The following is an 11,817-nucleotide window of genomic DNA, read 5'->3' as shown; positions in this document are numbered from 1 at the left end:
CCCCCCACCCTCCCCCCCAACCACACCCCCCCCACCACCCCCCAACCCAACCCCTCGTGTGCCGTGGCGGCCTTCACAGGTGCTGCTACAGTACTCGTTAGCAGCACTTGCCACGGAGTCTGTCATAGGCTACACGGGGGATCTTTGTCTTTGCACTGCGCCACGAACCCGGGCAGACCCGAGTTCGATTCCCGCTCGCGGTGAAAAACCAACACCGGTGACGATTTTTCCGAGCCGGTTTAGGGCCTCCCCCCTAGGTCGACTCAGCCTCAAACGTGTACCCGGGTGCCGTGCGCAAACATCGCCACTGGGGAGACAAAGGCGGCCCCGGGCGCCACTCCCACCTCGCTAGCAGCACTTGCCCCAACAGTCTGCAAAGGCTACACGGGGGATCTTTGTCTTTGGAGGCCTATCATCCAGCAGTGGACTGACGATCAAGACGATTCGACCACAGCGGGGGGGCGGGGGTTGGGGCGCAACATCGGAGGCCGTCCCATCTATCGTCAGCTGACCACAAGTATTTCTGCGGCGCCCCATTGATCCGCTATCGACTTCCTGCTCTTTAAACCCCCACAATTATATTGCGATTGCGTTCAGACTAATGTCAAGCGCACGAGACTAATACATTTCTATCGGGTGGCGCGGGCGGCGGTGGTGGTGGTGGGGGGAGGGGGCGGTTACTTAACTCTGTGCACGGCATCCGAGACGCATTCCTGAATCGCCCAGTCGCCGAACGAATCACGCCGCACTCCAGTCGCGCGCGCACGATGCCAAAGTCCTCGCCGCAAGCGAGCGGCGCAAATGCCACGGCGGTCTCGTCGTCGTGGAGGAGGAGGCACGCACGAAACGTCGCGCAAGAAAACTCCGCTCGACCTCGCAGGGGCGCTTGGCTCGGCGATCGAACGAAGGCGGCGGCGTCGGTTCACCGCGTCGTCACGCGGCGCTTTCGATGGGGGGGGGGGGGGGGGGCGCTTCTGCGGCCGTCTGGAACGCTCTTCCTTGCCGATATTAGGAAGCCACCGGCAGCTGCGGCACTTTTAAATCATGGTTCAGATTGACAAAACTATTTGATTTTAAAACTGCTTCCGTCGCGTTTCGCTTGCTGTCCGTCCCCCGCGCGGCTGGCCACGTACGGTGCGTGAAAAGAGTCCAGCGTGCGCACGTACGATTACAGATGTCTAATGTTGTTTTTATTCTTTACAGGTGTTCACCTAGGGAAGCCTCGCTTGTTACACCGCGAGCCTGGGGCGCCCCGTTACCCGCGTCACTGTCGCTGCAGCCTGAGGGTGGCGTAACTTGAACTGGTTCCAAGTTGTTGTTTTGTTGTTGTTACGTGGGGGCTAGTGGAAGTGAATGAATCGTACGCCGAGGCTGAATCGTCCAGTACGGGCAGGTCACTCGCAGCCGTGTAACTACGTCCGCCCATGGGTTCTGATCCAAGCCTGGCAAACAAGAGGTGGTGCCGTGGGAAGACGTCTCGCTGGACACTTCAGCAGGAGGGTGACGACTGCCAAGGTCACATTCACAGTCGTGACAGTGATTCTGCTGCTGCTGCTGCTGCTCCTGCTGCTGCTGTGATCCAAACGGAGTCATTTGCAGCGCAATGTTTCAGCGCTGGAGATGTTTTGGGGCGATACCAGTTGCGCTGTGGGGGTAGTAGTTATTGCGGATTTACAAAATAAAATTAAAGATGATTTCGAAATGATTCCCACACACTCATTCGCCCACTTACTCACTCACTCACACAAAGACAAAGATCTCCCTCCTCCCCGTGTAGCCTCAACAGACTGTTGGGGCAAGTGCTGTTAGCGAGTAGCATCTATGAAGGCCGGCACGTCACACGAAGGGGTGTGTGGCCAACACCACGCCCGGCCGCCTTTGTCTCCCCGGTGGCGAAGTTTACTACACACCGCACCGGGTACTCATTTGAGGCCGAGTCGACCCAGGGGAGGCCCAGGACCGATTCAGATAATCGTCACCGGTGTTGGCCGTGAGTGGGAATCTGACTCGGGTCGCCGGGTTCGTAGCGCAGCGTAGCGCTAACCGCTACACCACTGCTCCCCTAACTCATTTACACGCTTACCACTCACTCTTTCACACACCCGCCCACCCGCCCGGTCACTCAGCAACAGTTGCCGTTCGCAGTAGGTGGCGGCGACGTCACCACGGCGCTTGTGCCAGACTAGGTGCACCTGGAGGGTCGCTGCTGGCAGGTCACGGAACAAACCCGGGTGGTTTACGGGTCGACTGACTCGCCCACCCACTCACTTGCTCGCACACTCGCTCGCCCACTCAATCGATCGCCCGAGGCAACACGTTCAACTCGTATCCATCACAACTGCGGCGGCCGTGCTGTCACGAGTTGCTGCCGGCCGTTTTGGTTCCCTTGTGCCTGGGTCAGGGAGGCCTTCATCCAGCAGTGGATAGCCCATGGTGCTTGGTGACGATGATGATGATGACGGTGATGCAGTAGCCCGGGGCAGGAACGCATCACCCGCAGCGGAGATGACAGGGGGGGGGGAGGCGGTGGACGACGGGACGAGAGTGGTCATGACGGAATGGTCCGGCAAAGGAGGGGGGGGGAATGAGTGCTGATTGTGGCTGGCTGCTTGACGTTGTGGTTCCGTGGGGGGGTGAGGGGGGGCTGTGCTCTGGGACTGTGCAAGTACAAAAAAAAGCCACTAGCTCTACGAGGCTGGCTGAGCCCCCCCCCCCCAGCGCCCCCCCCCCAGATGCCTCGTGGGTAATTCTTAATTTGTATTTTTGCCGCGGTAATAATCGTCGCGAAATGAACATTTGTCGGCAAACATCGGCACTGCGTTTTTTTTTTACCAATCTCATCCCCCCCCCCTCTAGCCCCCCCCCCCCCGCAGCTCCCCTCCCCCAAACCCCCCCCCCTTCTCTCCCGCCGCCGAGATCTCGAGAATCAATTACGGGGGTTAAATTGTAAACACAAAAAAAATGAAAGCGGCGGAGCAACAAACAAATAAATAAATATAAAAATATTTTTTTGGGGGGGTGGTGGTGGTGGGGGGGTGGTGGGGGGGGGGGTGGTGGGGGGGGTGGTGGGGGGGAGGCAACCAAACGACACGACGATGACGGACGGTTGTCCCACGACGCACGGCTCCGTCGGGAGTGGAGGGGGGTGACGGGCGCGGGAGGGAGATTGAGGTTGGGATGGGTGGTGGTGGTGGTGGTGTGGTGGTGGTGTGGTGGGGGGGTGGTGGTGGTGGGGGGGTGGTGGTGGGGGCGGTGGTGGGTGGGTGGGGGGGAGAGAAACAAATGGGGATAAAAAAGATCCAGCGACAGGAGTTGCTGTCGCCGCCGCCGTCGTATTGCGTCGCATCGACCGATTTTGTAACAAACGCGCAAAATTCCAAAAAAGAACGGGCAGAAAAAAAAGCACGAGGAGGGGGGGAGGGGGGGAGGGGGGAGATAACACAAAAGCGGGGGGGGGGAGAGGCACGCATCGCCCCCCCCCTCCCTCCCCTCCCTCCCTCCCCGTACGCATCAACATCGGATTCAATCAGAAAGTTTCCCCCCGCGATCGGGTAAAGCGTGGATTAAAGCGACCCCACTCATCGCCCATTATTGATTTCCGCGAGGAATATTTCAAACGCTGTAATAGCTTCGTGCGGCCGACGCGACGGTCCAAACCCCCCCCCCCACCACCATCACCCCCCCTCCCCCCCACTATCACCCCCCCTCCCCCCCCACTATCACCCACCCCGCCTCCCTCTCCTTCTGTAAGCGCCGCGCCTCCTCCACCTCCCTCCGATCGATGGCGTCAAATCTCGGCGATAAAATTGCAATCAGCTCCGCCGGGGCTACGGCATCCGCGCCGGGGTCGTCGGGCTAAAGGTGCTGTGGGCGGGGGGTCCTTTTTTGTTGCGGAGAGAGACAAAGCTGGGCGGGCGGGCGGCGGTGGGTGTTTGGGAGTAGACGATATGAAATGTATCGGGAGAGAGGGGAAGGTGTCTTGTTGGCGGGGCTGATGACCGAGGCGCCGCGCTCAAACGTTTTGGCAGAGAGCGCTGGGCTGCTACCCCCCCACCCCTGCCACCCACACCGACACGAGCCACCCACAGGCACACGCGCCCGTCCGTGCGTGTGCGCGTGTGTGTGAGCCGAGTTAGGCGATGGAGACGAATACAGGGGTAGCGCATGCGAGACGTTGAGTCGCTGCAAGTTAAAACTGAAACTAAACGTGTTTTTGTGTTACCAGGTAAGGGCCTCACTGAGCGGCGTGCAGCTCTTTGCCAGAAGCGACCAGGCCGTCAAATGACAACTCAGCGAAGCGGCTCATGGTCATCGCGTGGGAATGCAGAGCGGCCAAACGCTCTCAACGCGTGACGTTGGGTCTAAACGCGGAGGGGACGACCGGAGTAAATGGAGGAAAAATCCACGCGACGACGTGAGAGAAAGACATTTGAACTCCAAATATACAGGTCGGGATCGAAACCACGACCTGTTGCATACCAGGCGAGGTAGTTGACATCTCGCCACCGCGAGATGGTGGCGATCGTGGCGGTGATATTGAAGGTGACCATGGTGATCATGGTGAAGATCATGATGATAGCTGTGATGACGGTGATAACGATGAGTGATGGTGATGAGGATGAGACCAAGATTACGGTGGTGATGATGATAATAGCGATGACAAAGACAGCGGTGATGACAAGTAGGGAAAATAGTGGGTGTGTCACTGTGTTGTATGTCATCTCGGTCATCTCAGTCAGTCGACCCGTGGCACCTGCTGGGCCTGCCCCGTGACCTCCTGCCAGCGGGCGTTCGACACTTCACGTGGCCTCAAGGTGCACATGGCCTGGCACAAGCATTGTGGTGACGTCACCGCCACTTAGTGGCGAATGGCGGTTGTTGTTGTTGTTGTTGTTTGCGTGCCTGATGGTCTGCCCACACAATTGGCCCGCGGCGACTGTGTCTGGCCAGCAACGAGGAGCGAATGGCCTCTCCGCCGAGTGGCAGTGACCGTCAGAAAGGCCAAAGGCCGACGACATCGATCCAATCACCTTTGGACCTTCGCGAAATAATCCCGCAGGAGGTTTGCGTGGAGTTCACCAACTGCGAGGACTTGGAACAACAGAACCACGCTCCGGCCTCAACGACGGCTCCGCCGATCCGGAATGAACAAAACCACCGGGTGGCCTGGACCACGACACCACCACCAAAAATGTCACCACCACCATCACCACCACCAATAATCTGATCACCACCAATTAACTCACCACCACCAATTAACTCACCACCGCCACCAATACTCTAATCACCACCACCTATAACCTCATCACCATCACCACCAATAATCTCACCACCACCACTAATAATCTCACCACCACCACTAATAATCTCACCACCACCAATAATATCACCACCAATTAACTCACCACCACCACCAATACTCTAATCACCACCACCAATAACCTCATCACCACCAATAATCTCACTACTACCAATAATCTCACCACCACCAATAATCTCATCACTACTCCCACGACCACCACAAGTACTCACATCACCACCACCAATCTCACCACCACTACTAATCTCATCATCACCACCACCACCACAAGTACTCACATCACCACCACCACCACCAATCTCACCACCACTACTAATCTCATCATCACCACCACCACCGCCAAAAGCACCACCATCACCAATCTCATCACGACCACCAATAAACCCATTCATCATTACCATCACCACCCCTCCTATCACCACTAACAACCCTACCATCACCCCTACCATTATCACCACAACCCCTATCACCACCATCGCCATCACCCACACCCCCACACCCCCATCATCACCATCACCTCCACCATCACCCTCAACCTCACCACCACCCTCCTCACCACCCCCCCCCACTCCCCCATCATCACCATCACCCCCCCATCACCCTCAACCTCACCACCACCCTGCTCACCACCCACCCCCCCCACTCCCCCACTCCCCCATCATCACCATCACCTCCACCATCACCTCCACCATCACCCTCAACCTCACCACCACCCTCCTCACCACCCCCCCCCCCCACACCCCCATCATCACCATCACCTCCACCATCACCCTCAACCTCACCACCACCCTCCTCACCACCCCCCCCCCCCCACACCCCCATCATCACCATCACCTCCACCATCACCCTCAACCTCACCACCACCCTCCTCACCACCCCCCCCCCCACACCCCCATCATCACCATCACCTCCACCATCACCCTCAACCTCACCACCACCCTCCTCACCACCCCCCCCCCACACCCCCATCATCACCTCCACCATCACCCTCAACCTCACCACCACCCCCCCCCACCCCCATCATCACCATCACCTCCACCATCACCCTCAACCTCACCACCCCCCCCCCCACACCCCCATCATCACCATCACCCCCCCACCACCCTCAACCTCACCACCCCCCCCCCCCCACTCCCCCCCCCCACTCCCCCTCCCCCCCCTCCCCTGCTGCCCACGCTCTCGTTAATTCGCGGTCGAGCGTCGCTTTTCCCATTTCGCGACGGAATCAACGCTCATCGATCGGCGCGCGGTGCCGAGTCGGGGGGGGGGGGGTGGAGAAAGGGGGGGGGGGGGGGCAGGGCACGAGCGTCGACGGAGCACAGATTGAGAAGTTAGCGGCGATTAAATGGAGTTTCAGGGCGCGTGCCCTCCCACCTCCCCTGCCGCCTCCCACTCCTCTCCCGCAATCCGGCGAGCGCGATCCACAAAAGATGGCTTTTTAATCTCCTCTTCTCTCTCTCACTCTCGCTCTCTCTCTCTCTCGCTCTCTCACCATCTCCCGCTCGCTCTCACTCACTCTCTCCCCTCTCTCCATCTCCCACTCGCTCTCGCTCTCTTCTCGCTTTCACTCTCTTTTTTTTACGATCAGTGGAAACAAGAAGATGCTCGGTGTATTCGGCACTTTGCTTCGTTCATCATTTCGTAATTTTTTTTTAAAACTTGGCTCTATGTAAAACCCCCACCTCTCGCTCACTCTCTCGCTCACCCTCTTTCTCACTCACCCTCACTCTCACCCTCTCCCCTCTCCTCCATCTCTCGCTCTCCTCTCTCTCCATCTCCCGCTCGCTCTCTCTCCATCTCCCGCTCGCTCTCTCTCCTCTCTCTCCTCTTTCTCCATCTCCCGCTCGCTCTCTCTCACTCTCTCTCGTTCTCCTCTCTCTCCATCTCCCCTCTCTCCATCTCCCGCTCGCTCTCTCGCCTGCTCCCCCCGGTTTCCTCCGTGTGCATCTCTCGCCTGCGGTCCGTGTGTCTCACGCGGTCCGTGTGTCTCAGGCTGTCCGTGTGTCTCAGGCTGTCCGTGTGTCTCAGGCTGTCCGTGTGTCCCACGCTGTCCGTGTGTCTCACGCGGTCCGTGTGTCTCATGCTGTCCGTGTGTCCCACGCTGTCCGTGTGTCTCAGGCTGTCCGTGTGTCTCAGGCTGTCCGTGTGTCTCAGGCTTTGTGGGCGTCTGTGGGGAGCGGTGGCGCAGCGGTTAGCGCGATGCTGTGCTACGAACCCGGCGACCCGTGGCTCGATTCCCGCTCGCGGCCACCGACTGCCAGTGACGATTATCTCGACCGGTCCCGGGCCTCCCCCTAGGTTGACTCGGCCTTAAATGAGTACCCGGTGCGGGCTGTGCAAACATAGCAACGGGGAGACAAAGGCGGCCGGGCCTGGTCTCACCACGCCACCACCCTCCGTAGCTGCACGCCGTGGCGTCCTTCACAGTCAGTGGCTCGCTCAGAGCAGCTCTTGACCCGACAGTCTGTGAAGGCTATATGGGGATGGGGGTGATCTTTGTCTTTGTGAGTACGTGAGTGCGCGTGTCTGCAGCCGTGGGTCTCTGTAAGATGGGAGACGAAGTGACGGGAGACAGAGAGAGAGAGACGGAGACGGAAGATGTGCGTGAGAGAAACATAATTTCGGCTTTCTGCGTGAGATCGCGTAAATATAAATGCGTCTTGAAACCCGCCACCGCCCGACACGGCCAATTAGTAAAAGGGGTTCGTCGCGTGAACAGAACGTGGCCAATTAGTGTACAGGTACAGCACGCGCCTGGGTGCGCGTGGGAGAGTAAAGTCCACAAGGTTCACAATCCCAGCACGACGTTCCGCCCAGCCCTCCGTGTTAACCTGTGCGGCGGGAGGAGATGTTGGCGGGATGGGAAAATGTAGAGAGACAGAGATGGGAGATGGGAGATGTTTGACAGAGAAATGTGGGATGGTGGGAGAGGCGACCTTCGCCTTGCGCTCCGAGCGGAGGGACCCGGGGGGGGGGGGGGGGGTGAGTGCGTCTCTCGCACTCGCCCCATTAGGCCGAGTCAATGACAATGGATTGGACCGAGGCAGCCGAACGCGCTACTCCTCCGCTAATTGACGAAGAGACCCCTTTAATTACCCGCGTCTCGCTAATGAATTCGGGGGGGGGGGGGGGAGTTCCCGAGCCCCCCCCCCCCCGCCGCCACCACCCCCCTCGCCCCCCCCCCCCCCCTTGGGCCCCGGCGAGCCGCTCCTCAAGTGGAAGGTCGCAAGTTCAAATCGGGATTATTATCGTGGTCGTCGTCGCCACAGATGGGCTCACGAGTGATGGCGTCACATTTACCCCCCCACCCCCACCCCCCCGTCTATTTAAGACCGGAACAGGAGGGAGGATTTCCCCACAACTCTGGCAGTCGCCTGATGAAGCTGCTTGTTGTTGTTAATTAATTAGTCTCCAACGACACACAACCGGTCGGTGCTGGACTACTAGCGGATTGGCCACGTTCTGTTCACGTTACAAGCCTCACCAATGGGCTGCGACGGGTGGCGGCGGGTTTAACGACACATTTATATTTACGCGTTCTAAGCCAAAAAAGACCTCGATTGTGTCGTCGTCATCATCAGGACCACCACGATCAACTTAAAACTATAACCGAAACAATTGTTTCTAGATTTGAAGCTTTCGTGACTGCAAGGATTCATATTCTTAGGTTTTTTCGGTAAAGTCACGTAGGTAAAAAATTAAAATTAATAAAAGTAAAATAAAAATAAAATAAAAATCACGACGTTTCGGAGGCAACACAAGCTTCCGTCTTCAGGTGGAACCGTCACAGCACGATAGCTGTATCAAATGAGCATTTGTATATATACTGGTTGAGGGTGGGAGGAGCCAAGGTAGGCCCTGAATATTATATACAAATACTGTGTTCTTGGAATTTCTCTCACTTGATACAGCTATCGTGCTGTGACGGTTCCACCTGAAGACGGAAGCTTGTGTTGCCTCCGAAACGTCGTGATTTTTATTTTATTTTTATTTTACTTTTATTAATTTTATTTTTTTACCTACGTGACTTTACCGAAAAAACCTAAGAATACGAAACAATGTTTTAATTTACCAGGTAAGGCACCACTGAGCTACGTAGTTATTTTGCGGAAGCGACCAGGCCATTACAAATGACAGCTCAATGAAGCGGCTTATCCGATGGACTTTTATAGCAGCAGCCGAATGCTCTTAAACGCGTGACGTTGATTCCAAACGTGGAGGGATAAACCCGAGGACCTGGGGAAAAATCCACGCGACCGCGGGGAGAAAGCGAGAGACACGCAAGTGGGCGTCAAGGTCGGGATCGAACCCACGACCTCCTGTACACCAGGCGAGGAAGTTAACATCTCCTAGCCACCATGGCACCCATCACCATCATCATGACCACCACCACCTCCTCCACGACTTTGTCAGATCGCCCGGTTCGGGAGCGCACTGCCCGAACCGCCTCGCCACCGCCTCTGAACTTGATTTCGCACACGCGCACGGACAAAAAGACAAAGATCCCCCGGGTAGCCTTCACAGACTGTTGGGGCAAGTGCCGTAATGGTGAGTAGCAAGCTATGAAGACCGGCACGGCGCATTGAGGGTGTGGTGTGGCCAGCACCACGCCCGGCCGCCTTTGTCTCCCCAATGCTGATATTTACACACTGCACCGGGTACTCAGGCTGAGTTGAGCTAGGGGAGCGGGAATAGAACCCGGATGACCGGGTTAATAGCGGAGTGCGCTAACCACTGTGCCACCACTACCCACATAAAGATAAAGAGCCCCTTATAGCCTTAACAGACTGTTGGGGCAAGTGCTGTTAGCAAGCACTTATGAAGGCCGGAACGGTACACGAGGGGGTGGGTGGCCAGCACCACGCCCGACCGCCTTTGTCTCCCTAGTGGCGATGTTTACACACCGCACCAGGAAGTCATTTGAGGCTGAGTCGACCTAGGGGAGGCCCAGAACTGGTTACAAATAATCGTCACTGGTGTTGGCCGTGAGTGGGAATCGAACTCGCGTCGCCGGGTTCGTAGCGCAGCGTGGGCGCTAACCACTACACCACCACTCCCCACACACACACACAAAGATAAAGACCCCCCGTATAGCCTTGACAGACTGTAGGGGCAAGTGCTGTTAGCGAGCACCTATGAAGGCCGGCACGGTACACGAGGGGGTGGGTGGCCAGCACCACGCCCGACCGCCTTTGTCTCCCCAGTGGCGATGTTTACACACCGCACCAGGTACTCATTTAAGGCTGAGTCGACCTAGGGGAGGCCCAGGACCGGTTCAGATAATCGTCACTGGTGTTGGCCGTGAGCGGGAATCGAACCCGGGTCGCCAGGTTCATAGCGCAGCGCGCTAACCGCTACACTACCGCTTCCCACACACACAGACACACACACACACAGACACACACAGACACAAACACACTCGTACAGGGGCAGACTACTCACCTGGGGAATTCCTCCCCAGGTGACTGACAGCAAGGGTTCATTGTTCTCACTCACTCCACTTAATCACGGAGCATATGTACGTAACAAAATGACGAAGCAAACGCTTGCCCTCTCTCGATACACACACATATATATAAATAGGATAACTTTGTACACATCCTGTCAGCCGCACGGCCTTCTGGGAATGATTATTTTTTGTTCTCCCGAGCAGCATTGGTTCGACGAAAGCAACGACTCTGGAACCGTTTCGGTTTTGACATTCAGTGCCTCATCAGCACAGGAGTCAGCCTCGCGCGAGGAGACGTGAAACTCACCGGGGGACAAGGGGAGGAAGTGAAACTCACCGGGTACAAGGGGAGGAAGTGAAACTCACTGGGTACAAGGGGAGGAAGTGAAACTCACCGGGTACAAGATGTGGAAGTGAAACTCACCGGGTACAAGGAGAGGAAGTGAAACTCACCGAGTACAAGAGGAGGAAGTGAAACTCACCGGGCACAAGGGAGGAAGTGAAACTCACCGGGTACAAGGGGAGGAAGTGAAACTCACCGGGTACAAGGAGAGGAAGTGAAACTCACCGGGTACAAGGGGAGGAAGTGAAACTCACCGGGGGACAAGGGGAGGAAGTGAAACTCACCGGGTACAAGCGAGAAAGTGAAACTCACTGGGGTACAAGGGGAGGAAGTGAAACTCACCAGGTACAAGGGGAGGAAGTGAAGCTCACCGGGTACAAGGGGAGGAAGTGAAACTCACCGGGTACAAGGGGAGGAAGTGAAACTCACCGGGTACAAGGGGAGGAAGTGAAGCTCACCGGGTACAAGGAGAGGAAGTGAAACTCACCAGGTACAAGGGGAGGAAGTGAAACTCACCGGGGGACAAGGGGAGGAAGTGAAACTCACCGGGTACAAGCGAGAAAGTGAAACTCACTGGGGTACAAGGGGAGGAAGTGAAACTCACCAGGTACAAGAGGAGGAAGTGAAGCTCACCGGGTACAAGGGGAGGAAGTGAAACTCACCGGGTACAAGGGGAGGAAGTGAAACTCACCGGGTACAAGGGGA

At 57.1% G+C, this 11,817-nt stretch overlaps 1 protein-coding gene across 1 annotated transcript in view; it reads right to left on the bottom strand.

Moving 5' to 3' along the window:
• LOC133350705 (zinc-regulated GTPase metalloprotein activator 1-like) overlaps positions 1 to 11,817 on the bottom strand; it is a 110,595-nt gene that overhangs the window by 51,150 nt on the left and 47,628 nt on the right. The window lies entirely within an intron of this gene.

The sequence above is a fragment of the Lethenteron reissneri genome, chromosome 4, assembly GCF_015708825.2.
Source record: "Lethenteron reissneri isolate LAM-NWPU_2019-01 chromosome 4, ASM1570882v1, whole genome shotgun sequence".
Classification (NCBI taxonomy): Eukaryota; Metazoa; Chordata; class Hyperoartia; order Petromyzontiformes; family Petromyzontidae; genus Lethenteron; species Lethenteron reissneri.
This window is presented reverse-complemented; position numbering and strand designations above follow the sequence as displayed.